The sequence below is a fragment of the Clarias gariepinus genome, chromosome 8, assembly GCF_024256425.1.
Source record: "Clarias gariepinus isolate MV-2021 ecotype Netherlands chromosome 8, CGAR_prim_01v2, whole genome shotgun sequence".
Classification (NCBI taxonomy): Eukaryota; Metazoa; Chordata; class Actinopteri; order Siluriformes; family Clariidae; genus Clarias; species Clarias gariepinus.
The window spans coordinates 35,397,640-35,424,620 of record NC_071107.1 but is presented as its reverse complement, the minus strand read 5'-3'; the positions used below and the strand labels follow the sequence as shown (position 1 = coordinate 35,424,620).

The window sequence follows — 26,981 nt, the reverse complement described above, 5'->3', positions numbered from 1 at the left end:
GGGTTAAAATAAAGCATCATTATTTACAGAGTGGCATAATATATATATAATACAATACAATAAAAAAAAAAATATATATAAAAAAAAAATATATATATATATATATATATATATATATATATATATATATATATACATATATATATATATATACATACATACAGTGGTGTAAAAACTATTTGCCCCCTTCCTGATTTCTTATTCTTTTGCATGTTTGTCACACTTAAATGTTTCTGCTCATCAAAAACCGTTAACTATTAGTCAAAGATAACATAATTGAACACCAAATGCAGTTTTTAAATGAAGGTTAACGTTATTAAGGGAGAAAAAAAACTCCAAATCTTCATGGCCCTGTGTGAAAAAGTGATTGCCTCCCTTGTTAAAAAATAACTTAACTGTGGTTTATCACACCTGAGTTCAATTTCTGTAGTCACCCCCAGGCCTGATTACTGCCACACCTGTTTCAATCAAGAAATCACTTAAATACGAGCTACCTGACACAGAGAAGTAGACCAAAAGCGCCTCAAAAGCTAGACATCATGCCAAGATCCAAAGAAATTCAGGAACAAATGAGAACAAAAGTAATTGAGATCTATCAGTCTGGTAAAGGTTATTAAGCCATTTCTAAAGCTTTGGGACTCCAGCGAACCACAGTGAGAGACATTATCCACAAATGGCAAAAACATGGAACAGTGGTGAACCTTCCCAGGAGTGGCCGGCCGACCAAAATTACCCCAAGAGCGCAGAGACAACTCATCCGAGAGGCCACAAAAGACCCCAGGACAACATCTAAAGAACTGTAGGCCTCACTTGCCTCAATTAAGGTCAGTGTTCACGACTCCACCATAAGAAAGAGACTGGGCAAAAACGGCCTGCATGGCAGATTTCCAAGGCGCAAACCACTTTTAAGCAAAAAGAACATTAAGGCTCGTCTCAATTTTGCTAAAAAACATCTCAATGATTGCCAAAACTTTTGGGAAAATACCTTGTGGACCGACGAGACAAAAGTTTAACTTTTTGGAAGGTGCGTGTCCCGTTACATCTGGCGTAAAAGTAACACAGCATTTCAGAAAAAGAACATCATACCAACAGTAAAATATGGTGGTGGGGTTGTTTTGCTGCTTCAGGACCTGGATGGCTTGCTGTGATAGATGGAACCATGAATTCTACTGTCTACCAAAAAATCCTGAAGGAGAATGTCCGGCCATCTGTTCATCAACTCAAGCTGAAGCGATCTTGGGTGCTGCAGCAGGACAATGACCCAAAACACACCAGCAAATCCACCTCTCAATGGCTAAGGCAAAACAAAATGAAGACTTTGGAGTGGCCTAGTCAAAGTCCTGACCTGAATCCTATTGAGATGTTGTGGCATGACCTTAAAAAGGCGGTTCATGCTAAAAAACCCTCAAATAAAGCTGAATTACAACAATTCTGCAAAGATGAGTGGGCCAAAATTCCTCCAGAGCGCTGTAAAAGACTCGTTGCAAGTTATCGCAAACGCTTGATTGCAGTTATTGCTGCTAAGGGTGGCCCAACCAGTTATTAGGTTCAGGGGGCAATCACTTTTTCACACAGGGCCATGTAGGTTTGGATTTTTTTTCTCCCTAAATAATAAAAACCATCATTTAAAAACTGCATTTTGTGTTTACTTGTGTTATCTTTGACTAATAGTTAAATGTGTTTGATGATCAGAAACATTTAAGTGTGACAAACATGCAAAAGAATAAGAAATCAGGAAGGGGGCAAATAGTTCTTCACACCACTGTATGTCACTTTAAAAAAATACAATTTTAATAAAAATTAATTGTCAAAAAAAAGTTAAAAGTTAATAATCAAACAAAGTAATTACTGGTATCAACATTATTCAGTAAAAATTTTTTTATGAAAATGAAGTAGCTGGTAATGACAAGCAACAATAATTTTTTTTTTCTCATTTCCAATATGTATGATTAAATTACACCAGCTTTCTTGTAGCTTGTTTAAGAAATGATATCTTTAAAGACAAAGATTAAAGATAGAAATCAGCATCATTCCTTACAGAACTGTGAACATGTTCTATTTACAACAATAATGTAAGACATAATGCAGTTCTTTTAAGATATTACAACATAATCTCAACACAAGACAAGAATACTTTTGAGAAAATATTTACTAATCACCTCAGATCAGTCAAGATTAGGGTCTGAGAGAACCTTCATCTCTGGAACAACCTACAGAATTTTTTTTTTTTTAATATTTTATATTTAGTTATATTTCAAACTCAACCTGCACAACAACAACAACAACAACAATAATAATAATAATAATAATAATAATAATAATAATTCGCAAGAACAAGCAAAAAATAGGCAGAGCTAACTGGGTAACATCTAGCTAGGAACATGATTTGAATAGTGATTTTAGTTTCATACCTCTGATTCTGATCTCCTTTTATTTTCAAAGTAATGTTTTGCTCTGTTCAAACCACAAACAGATTTATGAAAAATTGTCATATAGTATCTAACCCTAATTAAACAAACGAAAAAAAAAATGCTGAAAAAACTATTTTTTAACAGTTACAATAAGCTTACCTGTTTTTAAATCCAATCCCTGGGTCAAATGAAAAAAAACAACAACACAGAATTATAATGTCACTGGGGCTGCGCTTTTATATAATGTGTAAAAATAAATGAATAAATAATTGCTTTTAACAGTACTCACGGGCATTGTAGATTTGCAAGGTGAGCCAAGCAAAGAGGAACAGCATTTCGAATGGTAGAACAATCAGACGTAGATCTATAGTTCGGGCTCCTCTCTCTAGAAACCAATAGCACATGTAACTTTTACAATATTAATGTAAATCAAGTCAAAACATAAACTGGAATTCTAATCTTCTTCTTTTTTTGGCATTACAAGGTAGAATAACACACACAGGAATGTGGTATCCCTATTCGTGGTACATCTGTCTATCAAATATATGCCCTTTGTGATGTACCTCTTCCATTCTATCTGGGCATTAAGGATGTCCTGCCCCCAAGGATGGGGTCTAATCATTGGCTGGGAACTAAACCCGAGCTTCCAGATGGCAGGCACTGTAATACCAATGCCTATGATCAGACAATAGAGTAATAATAATAATAATAATAATAATAATAATAATAATAATAATAATAATAAAAAGCAGCTGCAGTATAGAGAAGTGCTCTATTCTCATACAGTACTGGTCTTAAGTCTGTTTATCCATGAAACGATGGACCTGAAATATTTAACAAAGGGCAGAGTGTCTGACAGATGATGGCCTGGATGGAATGGGTTTTTCAGTATATTTGTTTCTTTATTGAGCTGAATAAGTTGTTCAAGGAGGGCAGTAAGCAGCCTATAATTTTCTGAAATGTGTTGATGACCCTGGGAAGGGCTCTCTGAAGGGTTATTTAAGACACTGATGGCATTGTTTTTGGAATTGTAATGACAATGGCAGACTTTGTCAGGAATAGTTGAAGATCTTTGTGATGACCACAGAGAGCTGGTCTGGCCTTTTTTTTTTTCCAGCCCTCTTTTTGTTGCATCCCTCAGGTCCTGCAGCTTCCCTTGAGTTTACTGCTCTAAGCACATGCCTCACAGCTTACTTCTGCAAAAAAGTGGCTGCTGAAGGTTTTGTATCTGTCTCCTCAGCTGTCTCCTCATAACAAGCAAAGGAACAATTAACCTTCTCTTCCTCTGCATACCCCGGCCCCCCCGTATGTTCGGAATAAGTATTCAGACCCATCGCTCAGTACCTGGTTAATGCACTTTTTTGCCAGAAATTATCTACATCTTATCGTACATGATGCTACAAGCTTGGCACAGCTTCTTTTGCATTTTTTCTTTCATTCTTTTTGGTAAAATCATTCAAGAGTAACCATTTTGACCAGGTTCTCTTTTATTTTCTAGCTATAAAAAAAAGAGTCTACATCATGATGCTGCCACTACTATAGTGGAGATGCACACTGCCTGATTTGGGAAATGTACTTGATGAATTAATATTAAAGCATATGAGGTTGTAAAATTGAACATTCAAATGTTTGTACATTAAATAACACATCCACCACAAGAAGGGCTAAAATCAAACACATTTACATGAAACCATTTACAAAATTTGATCTCTCATGAAATTATTTAATGTTATATTTATAATAGACTCATACAGTACCTGCTTTTAGGATCAGTTCAGTGGCAAGAGCAATCGCGTTAACAATACTGAGAACTACAGCTCCAAACATGTAGATCACAATATGCAGGAAATCTGCAATTTAAATGTGACTGGTCAATATTTTGATGACACCCAAAATAATAATAACACAATTATAGCATTACAACTAATACAACATAAGTGAAAATATAAAAAAAAATAAAAAAAAAATTAGACTTACAAGGTAAAACTTTGGGATGTTTGAAGGAGCATGTTGCTACCAAAACGTGGACCAGTGCCATCAGAGCCAAAGATCCAGCACGATCTGTAATCATCAGTTAAACATACAACTCAGATTATGACTTTTTCTGAATAATTTATTTGTCATTACCGTTTATAGTGTGTTGACACTTGCTATTGTAAGATTACAAATTAATAAAAAGTTAAATCTAGGTTCCAACGTAATAGTTTATAAACTAAAAAATTTATGTACTTTGAGTTTTACATTTTAAGGTAAAGATAATGACATTCTACAAAGATCAAGTCTGGTAGCCCAGGTGTCTGAGACGTCAACCTTTTGTCTTTATGTACTTCCTGACCACTGCATAGAGTCCCAATGTGAATGTAAATGCTAATCTCAAGGCCAGGCTGTGCCCTTGTCTCTATGATATTGTGAAGGTCTGGGTGATACTGTCAAGCTGATTAGATCAGCACCTATGCATTTGAAAGGCACTGTTATGCTTATGAGATCAGGGCTAGGGAACTTCTGCTACCAGGCTGATTCCTAAATAAAATAAAATTGAATTGAATTGAATTGAATTCCTGTACTATTTTTGTATGCTTTGTTTAGATTGTCTCCACAAAAGACTGTCTTTGTATCCCTCCCCCTTAAAAAGTAAAAACTCTCATGCAAAGACTTGCATGACTACAGCGACACACGGCGAGTTCTCAATAAAGAACTTCTGTTTAAAAGATATCTCAATGTCTCCTGGTCTCTGAATCGACAAGGGAAAAGTTTCCAATACTATGCTATCAAGTGCGCTTCTGTGCTATTCTGTGCTGTCCATAGTGAATGTCCATGAATGTGCGTAAAAAACATTTAATTTGGACTCCACGGACTGAGACCCACCCCATGAAGTAGTCTCATTTAGCTAGTTTGGTGTGCACCAAGGTTCGTATGGCAGCGTTCACACAAGTGAACTGCACTGACCAACCATACTGAACAACCACACTACAGTTAATTTTAATTAAACCTAATGCACCAAGGTTGAACAGGTCCTTAATATTGGTTTAATGAAATGCTTGAATTAATTAATAATGCATTTAAAAAAATGTTTACTTTTTTGTGAGATGCCTTCCAAGTACAGGCATAAACAGTTTCAGGTAAAAAATATTACTGTGGTTCTGTGTTTTTTCCACTGCACATTAACAATGCAATAGGATTCTTATGAGTGCTAAAAAAATTATTATAAAGGTATAAAAATATAATTAATAACAGTGAAACTGGACAAAATATGGTGGTTAGAAAAACAGTAATTTAAAGATAGCTTATTAAATTTTAGCATACCTTTATTGTCCATAATGAGGTATATATAACAAAAGCACATTGTGCCATTTGTAATGATTAAAAATGCAAGAATGACAGTGCAGCATAAATCTGAAAAAAAAAAAAAAAGGTTATACACATGTTATCAGGAAGCACAATTATTGACAATGAAGCTAGGTAAGTTATTACCAGTAAACTGGACTGTATTTGATTTTTAACTCAAATTAGTTCAATAAGATGACATTTACAGTTGCCACTGGTTGATGTTCTGTTGTGTTACATCAGTTTTGCTCTGGTTAAATATTGTGTTGGTTATTTGTGGTCTGATTTACTTGGACAACCGCCTGCATATTACACAGCTAAAGATTTAGGAAAGACCTAAAAGGTGGTACTACAATATGTGACATAAGCATTATGATGTGCATGTGCGGCTTGTTCACACGTTAGCCATAAGCAGGGCTGTAGTGCTAGCTGTTTAGATAAAAACATAGTTTTTTTTTTTCCTTTTTTCTGGGGGCTTTTGTGACTATCAGGCAGCAAGTTAACAACAGTGAGCAGCATGTGGAAGAAGACAGATACCAGAGGCCACTGTATGGTGTTCTGTGGTAGGTATGTGAATGCTTAAGAAGGCAGCTCCAGATATTACCTTGTGAATAGACATTGGCAGCAAATTTTTCAATGGTGCCCAGGGTGAAGGATCTCCCTATACTACATAACTGTCCACATTTACCTGATTCGGTGTTCAAACCTACTGTATGCTATATTGACTCATGGCAGATTTATGCCATGATTTGTCTGAAATATGCCCTATTTCACCCAAGATATGCTTTGCAGTGCCTGATCCTTGACTACCTCTGCTGGTCCTAGCCCTGCACTCTCAGCCAGGCACTTCGCCAAGTTAGCCTGGCCCAGCTGTCTCCACCAGTTGGGTTGGAAAACAGTGTTTCTTCCATGACCTAGCTTTGACGACGTCATGCGTACTCTTCAAGAACAGCACCCCCTGGCTTCATGGTTATGTTTCCAGACCATCATGCATGCACCGTACTCCTTACCATACTTGCTGTGCTACTTCTTCTTCTTTGTCTTTCGGCTGTTCCCTTTCAGGGGTCACCACAGCGAATCATCTGCCTCCATCTAACCCCATCCTCTGCATCCTCTTCTCTCACACCAACTAACTTCATGTCCTCTCTCACTGCATCCAAAAATCTCTTTGGTCTTTCTTTAGACCTCCTGCCTGGCAGTTCCAACCTCAGCATCCTTCTACCGATATATTCACCATCTCTCCTCTGAACATGTCCAAACCACCTCAATCTGGCTTCTCTAACTTTATCTCCAAAACATCTAACATGGGTTGTCCCTCTGATGAAGTCATTCTTGATCCTATCCATCCTTGTCACTCCCAAGGAGAACCTCAACATCTTTAGCTATGCTACCTCCAACTCTGCCTCCTGTCTTTTCTTCAGCGCCACTGTCTCTAAGCCGTAGAGCATCGCTGGTCTCACCACTGTCCTGTACACCTTTCCTTTCATTCTCGCTGATACTCTTTTATCGCACAACACACCTGACACTTTCTCCACCCATTCCAACCTGCCTGTACCCGCCTCTTCCCCCCCCCTTTCCACACTCTCCATTGCTCTGGACCGTTGACCCTAAGTACTTAAAGTCCTGCACCTGCTTTACCTCTGCTCCCTGTAGCCTCACACTTGCTATGCATTCTAGCTTAAAATATAATGTGCTTGCTTTGCACCTTTAACACCATCATGCTCCATCCACCACCAGCTTTGTGGATCCACCACCAGCTTTGTGAATTTTTTTAAGTGGATGTTCTGGACCACTGTTAGAGTACTTTGTCGTAATGCTTTTAGAGGTGGGTAATGTCAGGGTCGCCACCTACAGTAGCAGCACATGACTGGAGCCACTTAAGAGCTCTTTGTTTTGTGACTTTTTGAACAATTGTATTATTTATGTTCCGTATTTTCACAGTGTTCTTGTCTTGCATGCTGTTATGATGTTTTGTCATATGTTTATTAAAATGTATATCTGTACTTAATTGCCCTTCTGTCTATCTGCAATAATGTAATATTTTTAACAGGACAAAAACACTTGCACAAATTCTGTTTTAAATAAATATTGTCAAAATATTTTAGCATGTTCTAAATAAATAAATAAATAAAGTAAGTCATTTATAATATAATATAATGCACCTACTACTACTCACATCCTATTTTTCTCCACTGAGAGCAGCATCCTCGTTTCTGTCCTCTGTGACAGCGTAATAGATAGATCATTCCTGACCACGCAAGTATAAACAATACTGCCTCAAATAAAAATGTCCAACCTAAAAATACTTTTCAAAAGTATTAAATGGAAGTAGACATAAATAGAGGAGATTAAAATTATCTATAACACGTACATTCACATAATGTAATATTTAAAAAAAAAAAAAGCTTATCTTTTTTTAATTTATTATTTTCTTTGACTTTAGGTACTTACCCCTATCAAATTTTTTTGCTGCAATATAAAAATATATATAGACGCCAATTTCATAGAGGGTGAATATAGTCATAAGAATGGATGGAACAGCGATATGCACACCTGAGAATTTAAAATAAAACATGACAAGCTTGTGATTAACAGTAGCAACAGAATATAGTAAATTAGTAAGAGAATTTCATTAGAATCAAACTGGTCATCAGTTTTCGATAATAATGAATTCATGTAAAAGTTATGGATGCTTACCTTTAAAAGGTTTTCCTAGAAAAAAGTGCTGTTGCAGAGAGAGAACCAACAATATTCCCACATTTAGAGATGGTAATACCATAGCCATCTCAGAGTTGACTAAAAGTCCCAAGAGGTGTGTTTCATTGTATGGCAGAATAATAAAAAATATATATATTAAAAAGTATTAATTTCATAAATGCACAGGTGATGACAGTAAATTCAGTAAACACTCAGATTTCGTGAGAACACTACTCACGGGCCAAAGGGTTTACCCTGCTCCTGACACTGAAAGAAAGCAGTAGAGAATTCACTGCTTCTAGACACACAATCAGATGTATCCGGGGGCCACGGGCAGCTGTAAAACAAGGACGGGTGTTTTTTAATAAAATAGAACATACATTCCATTGTCCATAAGTATTTGGACAAGAACATTTTAATTCTCTCTATCTTACACATACACACACACACACCTTGATTGTACAGAAGAAAAAAAATATATATATATATATATATATATATTAGACCAGAAGATTGAATGTTAAATGTATATAGCAGCAATGATTCTTCACAAAGTACCTTTTTGACTAAAATTTATTTATTACTTTTTTTTTACCCAACACAACAGCACCAATGACGAACATCACTGTTAATCCTATTAGTCCTGCATCAAGTTCTGCTTCTCTTGTCTTTATCCGGGCACCAAGAAAAACTAAACAAGACATGAAAATTATTCATACTGTATGCAGAAAATAAACAGTTTAATGTAATTTTAATTGTTTGTAGAAATTTTTATACGAATTCCAAGGAATCTTTGCTTAAGCTCACATAGCATGGGTAACAACGCCCCTTTCGATTGTTTCCTGGTTAATGTTATCCGTTTTATTTCAAAGCTTAATTAGCTTCATTGTTTGCTTCCTGTTCACTGCTATTCGTTCCCAATAAACTGACGTTTATGCTAAAACTAACATAACTGCTTAGTAATAGTTTATAATCTAGGCATTTTATTTGGTTTTGAATGTTTTTAGAAATGTAGTCTGTATTTACTCCCTGCAGGGTTGTGTGAAAGAAATTAAATGGCATTAAAAACAATTCTGGTGTAGCCATGTTCTATAAAATAAACAGCTTTTCTCTCTTGATGATTGTTACGTTCCATGTATGTTTGTGTTCCTCGTATGTATCCTTTTGTGTTCTCATCCCACATTTAGGTCCAAGGTTAATGGCTGACTGGGCTGTCAGTCATCGTTATATCATCATGACGCTCTGCCAATCAGCGACGTGCTGAAAGTATTCGAGGCTTTGGATTCAGACTGTGTGTGTGTGTGCGTGTGTGTGTGTGTGCGTGCACTTTTCCAGCATATCATGTGCTTCAATGAGTTCAACCTTGCATGTTTGACTTTAGTAGCTTCCGGTTGTTTATTGTGTTTCATTATATTGTTTATTGATTTGTTGTTTGATTCAAATTTCTCTACAGACTTCTATCGAACTGTGTGTGGTTACACTAATTGTGTTGGAGTTTGGTTTAGCCCACTACATGGCAAGTTCAACCCCAGTGTTAGGAAGCATGTTGGTGCTTTGCTTTATTTCTTACTATTAAATTAGTCAATTGTTAGTTTGAGTGTTGAGTGTTACGCCACCGTTGTACTTTTGTTTCCTTATTTTAAGGGAGTCAATTAGAGCGTCGCATGCGCTGAAGATTTCGGGTTTATTTTGTATTTCTTTTCTGTTAGTTAGTTCAGGATTTAGTAATACATCATTTGGTACATTTAGTAATAAATCAGTAATAGTTATTTGGGTAACACTCTTATTTTGTTGTTTCTAAATTCCATACAATTTTACAATTATTTAACATCAAGGACGTAACATTTATTGGTGGCAGCGGTGGGATGGATAAATGGATATTTCCCTTATTAGGATGAGGTGAAACATATTCCTGCTGGTGTGATAACAGATCAATCTTGGACAGAGTATTGTTTGAATGGTAATTTGGAGACTTTTAGTAAATGTGTCGAACGAAATCAGTACGGCAGACTTTGATTTGGATACTTTCATCAGTGTCGAACAATTAGATGCATGTAGAAAGGATGATTTGTTGAAAGTTGCTAAGCACTTTTAAACTGCAGTAAGCAGACAGCAGTTAAAACAAGATATTAAGACGGTCGTCGTGCAGCATTTAGGGGAAGCAGGTGTGCTGGTGTTGGCTGATAGTCCACCTGACACTGATGCTCGTTCTTCTGGGGCAGGCGAAAGGGAAGCGAGTGGAGCTGCTGCAGCGGAGGTGTTCGTAGCCAAAGCTGCTTTACCGTCCTTTGAGCTTGGAAAGAGCGCGAGTGGCTAGAGGAAAGTCGATTTGCAATTCGCCGACTTGAAATTGAGGCGGATAAAGAGGTCAGGCTGTGAGAGCTTGAATTGAATGCGGCCAGAGGCGCACCGCTCCCACCTGTGCAGGTTGCTCAGAATGCTGCAGTAACGACAGTCTCTGGCTCCTCCGGGAGTACGAAGTGAAGCGGAAGTTGATTCTTATTCTAGTGTATTTTAATGAGTTACGTTTGCTCTGCAGTGGTCTAGAGATGTTTGGCCTTTACTATTACAGTGTAGGTTAACTGGAAAGGCTCAGGAAGTATGTGTCTTTGGAGGATAGTTTTGATTATGATGTTGTCAAAGCCACAATTTTGCACGCATATGAGCTTGTACCCGAAGTGTATAGACATTGTTTTAGGACTCATAAAATTTTTTAGCTCAAACTTTTCTAGAATTCGCTAGAGAAAAGTGCGTGTTGTTCGACAGGTGGTGCACATCAACTAAAGTGTCAGATTTCCAGGTTTTGCGCAAGTTAATCCTTTTAAAGGAATTTAAGAATTGTATTCTTGATCGTATTGTGGATTATCTCAATGAACAAAAGGTAACTTCTCTGTTCTCTATCAGTTTTTGCAGATGAGTTCACGTTAACTCATAAAAATGTTTTTTTCCTCAGCTCATACTGAGAAAGCTTTGCACGCTTCGACTATTTTAAAAGACCAGTCACGTTTAAAAAGTAATGCTACAAAATCTAGAGAGGATCGAGAGTGATTTTATTGTCACAAACTAGGACATGCTATTGCTGATTGTCTTGCACTAAAATGCAAACAACAAGGTACCAGTACGAAAAGTGTGGCTTTCGTAAAAATAAATCAAGAAAATACAATGGGGGGAATTAATTGTGAAATATACCTGCATAAACCACAGACACAAACCATAAACTGCTGTGTATATTTAGATGGATTCTGCATAGTGTTAAAAATCTAGGCTGTAGCTTATTATTGATGATAAGCAAACTTAATTTCAGAGATTATTACAATATTCTTTAACTTCAAAGTTCTGTAAGTAAAGGAAAATAGGTATATAGAATGTTATATACAGTTACAAATATCTGTGTCAAAAGTTTTACTTACATAAACATGCTCCCATTGTTAAACTTAAATGATAAACGGGAAAAGCCAACACTGTCACTGCTTTTCGCAAGAGCTCTGGAATGAATTTATTCAAATATATATATATATATATATATATATATATATATATATATATATATATATATATTGTATATATATATTACATAAACACTGATAACTTATCATGAGTCTGCAATAAATTAAATACTTTAGATGGTGGAAAAAATATGACAAAACGTTCAATATGCTTAATTAAAATGAAACGTTTTCTAAACACTTACTTGGTAAACTGTTGAGATATGAAGAGGTTTTCATAAGGATGAGGGGTCTCATGATACTGACAGTTGAACAAGTGATAACTTCAGAGAGAAACCCTATTAACAAGGAAGAAACTAATGCTAGGTTCTAGAAGATCCGAGCAAAACATATGGAAAGTGTCATATTTGTAAAAAAAAAAAAAAAAAATAATAATAATAATAAGAAAAAAATAACCCAGGATTTACCTTCTGTCGACCACAAACAGAAAGCAACAAACAAGCAGATGTTTGGGCAGAAGATCAGAGACATGTGTATTTTTACATTCCCTTGGGAAGCATCTAAAATAAAATAAAATAAATAAATGAACAACCAACCTTTATGTTTATAGTGGTATTAAGGAATTTATAGTAGTATTCTCACAAGAAAAAAAAAAGAAAAAATGAGAGGCCAAATACCTTTCTGTCTCAGGAGGTTAAAAATAGGACCACACAATCCTACAGCCAGCAACAGTGCAATCATGCAAAAGATCAAAATGACTATAGAGACTGCAGAGAGACCTGTAGACATGACCACACAAATTATAAGCAGTCAAAAAATACCTTATTTTTCTATTTTAATTGATTATAAATAAAAAATCTCAAAATAAATATAAAAAATATTTTTAACATCCATATTGAAAAGTCATTGGTAATTTCTGACAGCTTTATTACCTATGCTTTGCAGAAGCACAATGTTACGTGCTGAGATGTTCCTAGTATGCACCTCACACACAAATTCTCCTTTATCTTCCATCCGTACATCTATCAGTTTTAGTGAGAAGTTTCCTTTATGGATTTCAGAAGAAAATAAATCAACTCTTCCTTGGTAAAGTTCATGTGAAGCATCTAGAAAAATCTCACTGTCTTGATAAAGCAGGACAATGATGTCTTGGTCTCTGACTGTCCTTTTCCAGGTCACTTCTTCTATCTCACTGACTGGTACATGTGAATCTACAGAGCAGTTCAGTATGACATCCTCACCCTCACGGGCAAAGACAGATTGCTCTGGCCTTGTCAGCATGAAATGCTCTGAGGAAATGGAAAAGACAAAGATGGACAATGTTTAACAGCAAACACTAAGCATGAAGGTGGATTTAATGTGCTCTTTAAATGATTTTAACATATGAATAATAATAATATGTATGAAAGTTGTAGAAAAATATTTACAGTGGGGCAAAAAGTGTTTAGTCAGCCACCAATTGTGCAAGTTCTTCCACTTAAAAAGATGAGAGAGGCCTGTAATTTTCATCATACCTCAACCATAAGAGACAAAATAAGAAGAGAAGAAAAAAAATCCAGAAAATCACATTGTATGATTTTTAAAGGATTTATATATTTTTATTTGCAAATTATGGTGGAAAATAAGTATTGGGTCAATAAAAAAGTGAATCTCAATACTCTGATGTCAAACATTTTCTGTAAGTCTTCACAAGGTTTTTACACACTGTTGCTCATTTTCTATGAGGTTGCGATCTGGAGACTGGCTAGTTACTCCTTTGTGTCCCGGGCGGTGTGTTTGGGATCATTGTCATGCTGAAAGACCCAGCCACGTTTAATCTTCAATGCCCTTGCTGATGGTGAGTTCTTGTGTGGAGCCCCAGATCGAGGGAGATTATCAGTGGTCTGGTATGTCTTCCATTTTCTAATTATTGCTCCCACAGTTAATTTCTGCGTACCTATTGCAGATTCAGTCTTCCCAGCCTGGTGCAGGTCTACAATTTAGTTTTTTGTTTTTTTTGACAGCTTCGGTCATGGCCATAGTGGAGTTTAAAGTGTGACTGTTTGAGGTTGTGGACAGGTGTCTTTTATACTGATAACAGATGCTATTAATACAGGTAACGATTGGAGGACAGATGAGCTTCAAAAAGAAGTTACAGGTTTGTGAGAGCCGAAAATCTTGCTTGTTTGTGGGTGACTAAATACTTATTTTACCAAGGAATTTACCAATTAATTCATAAAAAATCCTACAATTTGATTTTTTGTTTCTTATTTTGTTTCTCATAGTTGAGGTATACCTATGATGTAAATTACAGGCCTCTCTCATCTTTATAAGTGGAAGAACTTGCACAATTGGTGGCTGACTAAATACTTTTTTTGCCCGACTGTAAAATGCAGTAAGTATGAATGTTTTGTAAAGTCTCGTACCAATGTCTTTAATTTCCATTATGACCTCACTGGAGTGTTGTGTTGCATTTATTTGACATCTGTAAACTCCAGCATCATCTTTAACCACATTTTTGAGTAAGATGGAGAAGTTCCCTTTTGAGACCTCATCTGGAAACAACTCAACTCTGCCTCTAAACTCCTGACTCTGGAGATCTGGTCTGCTTTCTCCTTGCTGGAAGAGGCTTACTACAGAGTCTGAATCCATCTTCCTCCATTCCATCTGCAGACCTTCCAGAGGCAGTGGGCTTTTACTAAAGCATGGCAGTAGGACTGATCCTCCCAGTCTGGCTGCAACTGGACCCGGGAAGGCATGGACATGGAGACCTGGTTTAAAATTAAATGAGTGATCATAGAAGGTGTCTAAAGTAAACCTACATCTTTTTAAACACTGCCTTATTCAGGAATTACAGAGTTAGATGTTTTCCAATTTGTAGGATGCATTTTCCAAACCTTTTTTTGGTAATTGGAAAACAATGCATTATACGATGATAAGAACGGCATGAATGTTTTAAGAATTGAAGCCTTACCTTCAAATCCAACAAAAGAAACAAAGAGCAAAAACAACAAATCCATCTAGCTTGATGTTTATTACTCCTTTTGAATTTGATACAATCTATTTGAACATACTGGCTTTTGTCTCTGAAGTCGCAATGAGTTATTAGTACCTGGATTTTTTTTTTCTTCTAGCAATCCAAAGGACATTTGGCTCCCAGTCCAGGAAGCAGCAGCAAGATTGCCAAGTCGGTTGTTTATCCAGTTTTACTGGACACATTAAATGAGCTCATTAAAAACTGGGTGTGAAAATACAGTGTCAGTTTTGATTTTATGAAGACACACACACTGATACAACATGGTCTATGATCTGTAAAAGAATGAAAAATGGATCCAAAACAGGATTTTATAACTGTGTAGTAATGTATTGTTACAACTAATCCATGAACTACAATGATGTCTAAATTTATAGTAACAGTCATTACTGACAGGACGATTAATGTTTATATATTTTTTTAAAGTAGTGAACATATGCAAGGTTATTTCTTTATATTCTTCCTGCTACAAGTTCTATGCTTTTTAATGGCTCTGTAGCTGCCTTCTTTTCCTCCGTGGACTCCATCGTGTCCCAAGCCACATCCTCCTCAGTCACCGCCTTCACTTGGGATCGCAAACTCCTCCTGGATTTTTTTTCCCTTTTGGCATTGTCTTGTTTGTGTCCTAAAGGTTTATATGTGATAAAGCAAGATACACCACTCACTCACTTGTTCGTAAAAGGTGGTAAAATGATGGCTTAACCCGCAATAGCACTTCAGTGCGAGGTGAAATTTATTTACTGTAAAGTGCCGGGAAATGTGCAGTCCACACATATATTTACAGGTGCACAAAAAGAGACAAAAAAGAAAAAAAAAAAAAACCAAGGATGACCAAAACAGCAAGTCTTTGTATTTTTATTTAAACAACTGAATTTATAATAATGAGACCAATTGATCCAAACATGTAGATTATAATGTAAAGAAAACCTGTAATAAAGAATGCATTAACTACATTAATACATTAACCAACATATTATGTTGGCAGAAAAAATATAATTTAATAAGTGACACATAATTATCAGAAACAATATTAGACTCACCAGGTGAATGTTTGGGATGTTTGAAACACATGTCGCTGCTAAAACATGGACTAAAGCTATTAAAGCCAAGCCATCAGCATGATCTGTAATTATTATTTCACATTAAATAATGTTTGTTAATGATACATAAGTTAAAATTTAACAGCTATTTAACAGTATATGTTTAACTGTAGGCTATAGAATGTAGGGTAAATTTGTACCTTCTGTATTTACTAATACCACATTTGCAAAATGAACGCAGAGGGCACCAAATGCAATGATTATAAACAAGACAATGACACTGAAACCCCAATAAAAAAAAGAAAAAAGTTTTACTTTATTTTAAATAAAAAAAACCCATTTGTATAAAGCCATACTTACATCCTATCCCTCTTTGTTGAGATCAACAGCATTGTCTATAATGTCTTGATAAAAATATCACTACTAATCATTACAAATAGAAACATGTATTGAATTATTCAAGGCAAAAATGTTACATTTTAACATAAATACAGTACCAGTCAAAATACCTTTTTAAGTATTTTTTCTTTATTTTTATTTTCTATTTTTTTAACATTAATTCTGACATCGATACTGGAAAAGTAAAGATATGAAATTACATAATAAAACAGTGTTAAACAACCCAGAATATGTTTTATATTTTAGATTTTCCAGAGTAGCTACATTTAGTTTTGATGACAGCTTGGCCCTATAATGGCATTCTCTCAACAAAATCATTAGGTAGTCACCTGGAATGGGGTTCAATTCACTATGGTGTGCCACTATGGTGTTAACACTCGGTTAAGTGAAGGGAAAAGATGAAGAAATGACAAAGAAAGGTCAGTAAGTTCAAAAAATGCCATGATGAAACCATGAGGATCTTGTGAGGACTGTCTCAGGAAAGAAAGACCAAAAGTTACCTCTGATGCAGAGTTAGTTTAATGGAATGAACAGCCTCAGGAACTGGCAATTTATAGCACCTTAAATTAGAGCCATATAATGCTTCTCTGAGATCAAGCGGCAGACATTTCAACATTCTATCTACATGTACACTCTCAGAAAAAAAAAGGTTCGATAAAACATACCCTTAATGGCACAGAAAAGATCTCTGATGATACACTTTTTAACCTTTTAAGATACAACTGGATTGAAGGTACACTAACATTAAGGGTACAGAATGTTCTGGACAGTGGGAGGGGTTTAGATTTTCCTCAAAACAACACTTTGACTCCGACAGAGAACAGAGGAGTAAAATCCAGCAAGCAGTTACCATGAGTACACTGAAAAAAATGAATCTGAGATGTTGTAAATGTAGCATAATTAAATCTGTGTATTCAACAATAAATAATCAAGTTTGTACGTTTACATAAATATATCTAAGTTAGAACTTAATCTGCATTTTTTAAGAATACAAGACAATGTGCATTTTTTCCTTAACATATATTTTTTACGTAATCCCTGACAATCTTTTTAAGTGAACACACACAACAAGCAATAATCTTGTTCACTTTACTCTGTTTAAATAAAACTGCCTCCCCATGGAAAAAGCATGGGAAACCCCGTATCAAAAATAAAAGCGTACCAAAGCCTCATTGCGGTAGGAAACAACTCTTTGGGGCATTCTGTTCACCTCGTGTGCTAAAAGTTTTAACAAGCAGAAGACGACCTGTGGATTCAGGACCAGGTGCACTTTGAAGGAACTGTGGATGTTCAGGAGTGTATGCACGGGTGGTTTTTTTCTACCGAAGCGCTGGGTTGCCTCTGTTGGGTCATTTTTCTGGGTTATTTACAGAGAGTTGGGTAGTTTTTGTGTAACCTAGCTGCTGGGTTGAAGTTTGCTTGGCTCCCCCCCCCACAGTTTACCGGTGGATTCAGCAGCTGTCAGTCAGAGCTATGACATTTTTTCGGTAATTAGCTTAAAATCAACGCAGACCACAAGATCAACTAGTCTGACATAAAAAAAAAAAACTTTATCCTAAAAGCCATGCTTATTTTGCTGTTTTATTGTTGGTAGTAGCTGTCTCCATGTTTTTGTTTCAGGTTACCTATACCCTATCTTATTGGACAGCTTTGTCATTTTTTATTTAGTATCAATCCTATTACACACTAAATTAATAGTCTTATTTAGTTTAATCTTTGCTATTCAACAAAATGTTTACTTTCTTTCAGTTTTTTTCTTTCAAAGGTTGGAACAAACATGGTGGAATACCTCCAGCAGGCTGAAGTGTCAAGGCCGTACCCCTACATCCTGACGTTGGGAGATGATGACCAGCGCTGCTCTCAGGCATTCGTCATTCTGGTGGGACAGGCTCTGGAGCAATGCAACTTAAAGGCATTTTATATTTTTGACATTAACTATCAAAAGTAGTGTGCTCCTGTATAGGACTTTTTGTAATGTTGCTATGAAATAGCGAGGCCTACTTGAAAAGTCATAGACAGTGTTTGTATGTTAAAATGAGACTGTCATGCACACTCGGAACGCGACCAGCACTTGGACCCGGAAGTTAAGCGGTCGCGAACCAGGAAGTATAAAAGAGGTAAACAAACCATAGCACCTCGCTCAGTCATTGAGTCGCCGATGCCACGTCGGAATTCTTCATCAAACTGTGAGTACTCACCTTCTTGGTTTGATTTCCTGATCGAGTGTGTATTTATAGGACACGGGTTAGATTGAGTCTTTCCCTTACTCCCCATTCGTGAGAGTCCTTAGACTAAATAGCGTGATTATCCTGCCTACTCGTGTTTTTCCGCGTTTGGGTTTACCATACACGCAACAAAGGGCTAACCGCTAAAGCTACGTCTTCTGGTCACTCCAGGTTAGTTCTTGACAGAGACCAGGGCTGGATAGTTTTGTTCTGCAGAAAAGATATTTGGAGTCACAGAGATCCTGCTCTGTAGAAGCTGCCTCAGCCTATTTGTGCAATTACTCCATTCTGCCCTTGTGAGTAATAGTATAGTAATGATGTTGCTGTTGATTATCTGTTCTTGTGCTTTTGAAAAATAAATATTTTTTCTAAGAACATTTAATAGTATGATGTTTATTGCATATATGTATGGTTTGCAAAACTTGGAAGTTTTTTTGTAATAGACCAGTATATCAAAGTATTTTAACTGTTTAATAGACATTTTTTTTATTCATATATTTTTTTTTACAGATTCACTATAAACAAATAACCAATTTTGCTGGGTTAAATTAAGTTTTGTGCTGGATGAAGTTGCATTTCAAAGTACAAAATTACACAACTGGTATTTTAACTATAATATATAAGAAATGCCTAACTGGATAATGTGAGTATATATAACTTTAAAATGAGACTAGGAAAAAAAAAAAATTAAATTAAATTTCAATTAAAAATACATATTTGAAACTCTTAAAGTTAAGTAGAGCATGGCCCAAAAGAATGACTAGGGAAATTATTAAATTAAGTAGAGTTTACTTGCGAAATTAAATAGACTTAACTAGAAAAAATTAAGTAGACTTTACTAGAAAAAATTAAGTAGACTTTACTAGCAAAAAATATTTTTTACATAAAGAAAGGTAAGTAGTAAATACAAAGAATAGTCTTGTTTGAACTACATAATAATCTGATGCAAAAAGTTACCTTAATTTTTTTTAAGTAGATCAGGCTGGATATTTTTTTCAGTGTAAGTTATTAATGCTACAGTGATAATTTAAAAAATTAAATCACTTACAGATGGCGATAGGAAGAAACCTTGAGAGGAACCAGACTCAACAGGGAACCCATCCTCATTTGGGTGGTAACGGATAGAAACTATGTAACATCATGTGCGTTATGCAGGTAAAAGATCAATATAACAGAAGTTCTTTAAACTAACAAGTCCAGTTCAGCACAGCGATGAGTCAGCAGGTGCAGAGGGCAGATGGGGTTTTGGATCACTGGAAGCACAGGTGCAGCATGTGTAGCTTCAACCATCATGAAGCAGAATCCAGGTGGACCTGGTCCTTCTCTGGATGCCTCAGGATCCTCGCAGGGTTGGCCTTTGTCTACTGAAGCTGGCACAATCTCCAGATGCCTCGGGGTGGGTAGAAAAATAAAGAACAGGTGAAAAGAATTAGTGTATTTGCCATTCAGGATAGATGTACTGGAGTATGAGGTTATGGGATGAATTACGTGTAGCAGATTAAAGAGATGCGTCTTGAGTCTTCTTTTTAAACTGGGAAACTGTGTCTGAGCCCCGAACATTGTCTGGAAAGCTATTCCAAAGCTTTGGAGCTAAATATAAAAATGCCCTACCACCTTTTGTCGATTTTTATATTCTGGGAACTACCAGAAGTCCAGAGTTTTGTGATTGGTAGGTTTAAATGAAGAAGAAATGTGTCCGAGCTAAGTTTTAAGCTAAGAAAATAAAAGTTATTTTTTGTTGTGTCCGCTGCACCATAATACACTTACCAATCCGGGCCCAATCGACTGGGAGAGAAAAACACACACATGCAGGCATGATGTCTGAAGATCTCTGTTTATTCTTAGCAAAGAGAGCACATTTAAACGGTGCTACGTCCCGAACATCAAAATAACCAGTCATTAACGTGTCATTCATAGAGAGACCCGGAGACAGACAGGAGAGAGGAAATAATTTTTTTCCTTCTAGTCTTTTGGCCTTTTATTAAGATTCTATTCAAAACCAGTTTCCCAGACCATAAAGCCAAACATCTCTCTCCACAATTGACTAGGAAAGAGTAAAAGACTTCAAGTCTGACTAATCTACCTGTACATCATATATAACATGTCAATGTGCCAATCATAACTTAATACAATCTATAATGTGCGTATAATTCTGCCATGTGCCTTTTCATACGAGTACATTACTGTTTACTACATGTGTATGAGAAAAAAATAAGTGTCCAAAACATCTAAGTCATCGTTACTAGCACTTCATTATAGGCCCGTGCCTTCAATCCTTCACTACAGAAGATACGCATCAGCATATGAATCAGTAAGATCTCAGATTAAAGCTACATATGGATAATTTAGGGATATCTCTGATGAATTGTGCCAGAATTCCACCTTGTTGGATGCTGCTGCGAGAAAGCCTTTGGTTAGATATAAACAACATTTATAAATTTCATTGGACATAGTAAAGTCAATCATCAGCTGCTCCAATGAAATTTCTGTAAAAGGTTGTTTAATGGCATCACACATTGTGACGATTTGTAATGCGGCCTGCTTCCTTCCAGTGTACTTTTGTTCTGTTGAGGAAATATAGTTATGTGTAAACAGGAGTACAGTCATATACAACATGGAAGACATGAATCTTTGTCACAAACAATCTGTACAAATGTTTGTCATGTCGGGTGTGTTAGTTTAAATATTAGTTGAAGTCAGTCAATCAGTCAGTTCATTGTCTGTGTCAGGAGTGCATGTCGCTCTATCATGTTTCTGAAAACACTCTCTGAAAAATCTCAGGTGCGCCGGACAGAGCTTGCACGCCTTAAGTCAAGGAGAGCAATACCCAAAAAAAACTAAATCATGCACATCGTAAGTGTTATAACTGCAACTGCACGCCGTCCCTGTTCCAAAGAACACTGTAAGAAATATGGTTATTATATTCAATTCATTTATTTATTTTCTAACCACGCGCCTCTACGCCAGGGCCAGCTTATACACTAAATGCATGCTACAAATGCCTAACTAAATTACAGAAATGCTTCCCTAAATAACAAATTATACTGAATGATGCATAACTGTGAATGCATTCACTACACGTCCCCCTTTAAATTACCGAAGGGAATTCAATTTCTTCAATTATTAAATTTTGAGTTTATTACACAAAAGAAACAAAAACGAATTAACACAACTTAATTAAATAACTTTGTAATCATTCATATGTTTATTTATTTAGCGTTTTTAATGAATAAGAAGAATTTCTTAAACTTCAAAACAAAATGAAATGTTATGTTGCTAGACTTCAGCTGTGTTGCTCAACTAGGCTGGTGGTTTCCAACCCAGAACTGTTCACTAACTGTTAACATGTACATCCAAAATGTTAAAAATAATTATCTTTCTGTTTATCTATCTATATCTATATCTATCTCTATCTATACATCTCTAACATTGATTTTCTGATATAGTCCTCATCCCCCCCTACAGTATGTACCTGTCCAAAGCTTATCCATCTGCCCTCTCTACCTTTGTTTCCAAACTGCCCTACTTGCACTGTTCCTCCAATATACACAAACCAAATCCTGTCCATTCTTGTCACTCTCCAAGCAAATTGCACCATCTTTAGCTCCGCCCCTTCAGCTCTGTTTCCTTTCTTTTGATTAGCAGCAAATTCTCCAAACCATACAAGACTGCTGGTCTCATAACCATTCTATAAACTTTAATTTTCATACTTGCTTATACCTTTCTGGCACAGATAATTCCTGCTACTCTTCTCTGCTTGGACTCTCATATTCACACAAAACTTCTCACAATATTTTTAAATTCAGGCACTCCAGATTTTTAGTTTGTAACACTCCAAACAAGTGACAACATTGCACAACATTAGCTAGGCCAAGTTAGTACCAGGAACCAAGCACAACAGTGGAACAATGCTGCCACCTACTGGTCACGAGTATCAATGAGCGAAGCCCTCCAGATATAACTAGCCATCACTCCCTGGTGATGACTGTCGTTTTAAAACTTGCATTGTAAGCACTTAACTTGTATTTGGTATATGTATACTTGTCGATTATAACTTTAATAGACAAATGTTGCTCCGGCAGTGACAAAACAATACAAGCACACTTACTATCAGTAATACAACAGTAGAATTAACCGAGAGTTCTCTGTATTCCTATTTTTTTTATTTTTTTTTTATAAAAGCGTAAAGTTAGATTACATAAAAGACAAAGAAACAATCTCTGGTCATGTAAAAGCCATTTAAAAAGCAACACTACAATCAATTCATATTAGTGTTCATCTTTATGCAACCACAATCACAGCGCATTGTTAAAATACAACAATAACCAGCCATATCATTATCATATTCCACTTAACTCTCCACACACTAGTAAGATCCTAGCCTTAACATGAATATTTTAATAAAAAACAATATAAAAAAAAAACTGAACATCTGAATGTAAATTTGCCCATTTCGGCATTCTGACAACGTTACAGCACATACAGTTAAAGCATGCAGACAGCGGGTCAGTGCCTGTGTCTAGTAACCCATAGCAATGGGAACAATGGTTCTATAAAACACGGTGGAACTAACACCACAACAAAGCTTTTTAATTCAAAACACAGCGGATGCTAAGACCAGATCTCGGAGTAAACCCAAAAACAATGGTGTTAATCAGCGATCTGGTAAACAAAGCAAACTGTTTTACAGCTTCACCCTGAGTTGAAGGGGGGAACCCCTTTTGTCAAGCTTCAGAGCACATGCCTTTGTTTCAATGAACAAAGAGGCATTTGACATGGACACTATTTTAAACCATCTTTTGGCAAAACTCCTATACATATATTCACTTATTGTGTTTTATGTCTGTGTGTAATGTTTGAATATTTAGTATAACTAAGATGTGTAATCAGCATTTACAAAGCCCTTTTTATTAGATGATGGTAGGAATGAGTGTGTAAGATATGGGATGTTTGATATCAATCGAAAGCTGGCTTCATTCAAAGAACATTAGTGAACACATACAAAATTACTTTATAAAACCTATTAAAAACTCCAACCAGATGGGCCCCATGTGACAGCTGAAACATTGGGCTAATGTATGCACAAAGGGGGGACCACGTGAGACATGGCTAAGCCCCACAACTGCATCCGATTGAACCAATCACCCGTGGGACGGACTGACTTCGGTTTATATAGACGCTTTTTCAGTAGTTAAAAAAAATAAAAAGAAATAACTGCTGTGTCTTATAATCCCACACAATAAGTTTTATTTTGCTCCGATGTCAGTGTTTTGGTTCCGGGGTTAAGCTCTCGCAAGCATGCGCCGCTGCAGCGTGAGGGAAACCTGATGACATGTCAGGTCATTTGATCCGGCATGAAAGAGGATCCGGGAAACTCGGGGTGGAGAGATTAGGAGGAGACATCACTGTTCATGGAGTTATATACACCTTTTGCTCTTCTTTGTGCTCGCAGACTGATTCAATAATATCGGCGAGGCCGAGCCATCTCTTTTACACACACTCACAAACACACACATAAATAACCCGGACACACATAAATAACCCGGACATAAATAACACATAAATAACTCACTCCATCCGCACACACACACAACCACTTTTTGTATTTGTATATATTTTGTAAATATGTATTTTTTTGGGTGCACTGTTTTGTGTTTTTTGTTACTTAATACACTTTGGGGATTGGTTAGGATTGACTGAGGGGCTTGGGTGTCTCTTAGAATAATTCAATTAAATTCAATTTAATTTTATTTGTATAGCGCTTTTAGCAATTGTCATTGCCGCAAAGCAGCTTTACACAATCAAAAGAATTATTTAAGTTTGTATGAAATGTGAATGTGTATGAATCAAAATGGTCAGTTTGTCCCTGGTGAGCAAGCCGAGGGCGACAGTGGCAAGGAAAAACTCCCTGAGATGGTAATAGGAAGAAACCTTGAGAGGAACGCAAGTAAATTATTATGCATTTATACAGTGTGTTAGGTGGCAGGCAGGTAATATGGAGTCCAGGTAGTTAGACTCAGGTAGACTTTTAGGAAGTTCCAGTCCTGAACTATCGAACTGTCAAGTCCCCAGAGAAACAGTTGCCAACACCAGTCGAGGCCAGAACCATCTTCTAGGTAGAGAGAATCATTCCCAGACACCAGACGCATCCCAAAGAGACACATGGGGCATCCATGTGACGAGATCTCCAACCAGAAGCGGGGCACCAGGATGGGTCAGACAGGTCCGGAGGGCAGAGGGAGTCTGGATCACTGGCAGCTCAATAGAATAAGCAGTGGCTCAGGCTCAGAATCTGTGTCAGAAAGTGAAACAACTGTACTCCATTTAAAATAAAAGGGTCAAACGTAGCATCCACTGATTACAGAAAAATTAAAGTTTCAGCAAGCTGTGGTGGTACAGTACATGTACTAAAGCCAAACTCTTAGCATTTTGTGCTTTCTGGCGGGTCTTACGTATTAATGCAAGAAAGAAAAAAAAAAGGAAAATACCTAATCTATTGGGTAAAGTAAATCATTTTTATTTATTAAGTGCCAAGCTTATTGTGAAAGTTACATAAACACAGCCTTAAAAAATCAATTTGGAGCAAAGTAAAAAAAAAACAATCATGTAAAGATATATTAGTTTGCTCAATGAAGATGATATGCCTGTTAACATGTAACAAAATATACAATTATCTTAAATATATATATATATATATATACTTTAAAAGAAAATACAATTCAGACCATTTGATGTAGCTATACTGTATATCTTTTGAATACACTTTGATGAAATTTGCTGAAATAATGTAATTCCCTAAAGAGGCATGCACAAGAGTACTTCTGCTAGCTAATATTTGGAGAGTATGGAGCTATTTTATTAATCCTTTATTTCAGTCAGAAAAGAAGTTGACATCTTAATGTCCTGCCCCTCCTGAGGATCCTACATGAGCAAACAAATTACACAAATAAGAAAACCCAGCATTATAACACTTTTGCATTTAGGCTATCTTGCAGTAAAGAAAAATAAAAAAAGAACACCCATCCATCAGTCTAGAAACTTCTGTAGTCCAACTAGGGACCAAACATTCACACACTATGGGCCATTTGGAAACATCAGCCTAATCTGCAAGGTTTTGTACTGTGGGAGGAACCCGAAGTACCTGGAGAAAACCCACCGAGCATGGGGAGAACATGCAAGCTCCACGCACACAGACCCCAAGGCGGGAACCAACCCCGGACCCTGAAGTTGCAAAGTGAGAGTGCTAACCACTACACCACCACTGTGCATACAATGGCAATAAAAAGTATATGAACCTTTCTGCATAAATATTAATATTTTATGGTTTTCTGCATTTCTTTTGCATCACTCCAGGGACTGTGTGCAAATACCTGACTCCAATGAGTCATCAACAAGTCATCAACTTAAGGATTCACAATCCTATTCCACTAGCACTATGAGGTTTTTATAGATGTTGTTCTTAATAAAAAAAAATTGATATTATTTAGGTTAGAATAATTAAATTTTTTTTTTTGAAATTTATCCAAAAGAAGCCCAGACCAAGTATCAAGTGCTGTACATGTTCATACTTTTCAGTGTAACATTTCTGTGTTAGAAATAAGTAATTTTAAGTAATATTAAAATTTTCTAAGATACAAAATTTTGGGTTTTCATTAGCTCTAATTAAGAGTAAAAAAATAAACGCGCACACACACACACAGAGTATATATATATATATATATATATATTTATATATATATATATATATATATATTTATTTATTTATTTTTTTTAATGTTCCTACCTTAGGTCCTGTTGCACTACCATCTTTAAATTTGTGATTTATTCTGTTTAAAGAAAAGTAGAATAATTTTTTTTTTTTTTTAAAAGGATTATTTTTTTTAATAGGCACATTTATTCAAAATTATATGTATATTTAATTAACACTGAGCTTACTTGCATCTTAATCTCATCCCTGTTGCATAAGAAAAATGATTTGATTATTTGACCCCTTTTTTGACAATTATATATAAATGTATTCTTTGAATAAAACTAATAATTCACTTCTTTGCCGAGTACTCACAGGCATCATAGATTTGCAAAACAAGCCAAGCAGCAACGAACACTGTTTCAAAAGATAAAACAGTGCCACGTAAATCTCCTATAGTCCGCGTTCCTTTCCCTAGAAACAAATCACACCGTCAAATTTTACTCTTTTCTGGACATCTACTTAACATAAATAGAAAACCTGAAAATGTTTAAAGTTGAATGAGTTGTTCAAAGGCCTGTATTAATATTAATTAACATTAAAACCTAATAACAGCTCATCTGTGTCTGTCATACAAAATACTTTTATTAGTTCTGATACTGAGATAACACTAACAAATGACTAAAATAAAAAAAACTTGTGTTATGAGTTGTCTTTCTTGAAAGTTTCTTATTTGTCA

At 36.0% G+C, this 26,981-nt stretch overlaps 3 long non-coding RNA genes across 3 annotated transcripts; all 3 read right to left on the bottom strand.

Annotated features, from left to right (window-relative positions):
- Nucleotides 1–2,120: 2,120 nt before the first annotated feature.
- On the bottom strand, nucleotides 2,121–2,785 carry LOC128529458 (uncharacterized). The gene is made up of 4 exons (XR_008361056.1): nucleotides 2,701–2,785; nucleotides 2,571–2,589; nucleotides 2,412–2,454; nucleotides 2,121–2,210 (listed from the first exon to the last, which is right to left on the bottom strand). It is a non-coding gene; the product is annotated as an uncharacterized LOC128529458 (long non-coding RNA).
- Nucleotides 2,786–4,388: 1,603 nt separating this feature from the next.
- LOC128528599 (uncharacterized) lies at nucleotides 4,389–8,024 on the bottom strand. The gene is made up of 3 exons (XR_008360966.1): nucleotides 7,912–8,024; nucleotides 5,715–5,804; nucleotides 4,389–4,472 (listed from the first exon to the last, which is right to left on the bottom strand). It is a non-coding gene; the product is annotated as an uncharacterized LOC128528599 (long non-coding RNA).
- Nucleotides 8,025–8,192: 168 nt separating this feature from the next.
- LOC128528600 (uncharacterized) lies at nucleotides 8,193–12,430 on the bottom strand. The gene is made up of 7 exons (XR_008360967.1): nucleotides 12,346–12,430; nucleotides 12,124–12,216; nucleotides 11,843–11,917; nucleotides 9,028–9,123; nucleotides 8,671–8,769; nucleotides 8,433–8,531; nucleotides 8,193–8,288 (listed from the first exon to the last, which is right to left on the bottom strand). It is a non-coding gene; the product is annotated as an uncharacterized LOC128528600 (long non-coding RNA).
- Between the last annotated feature and the right edge of the window lie 14,551 nt (nucleotides 12,431–26,981).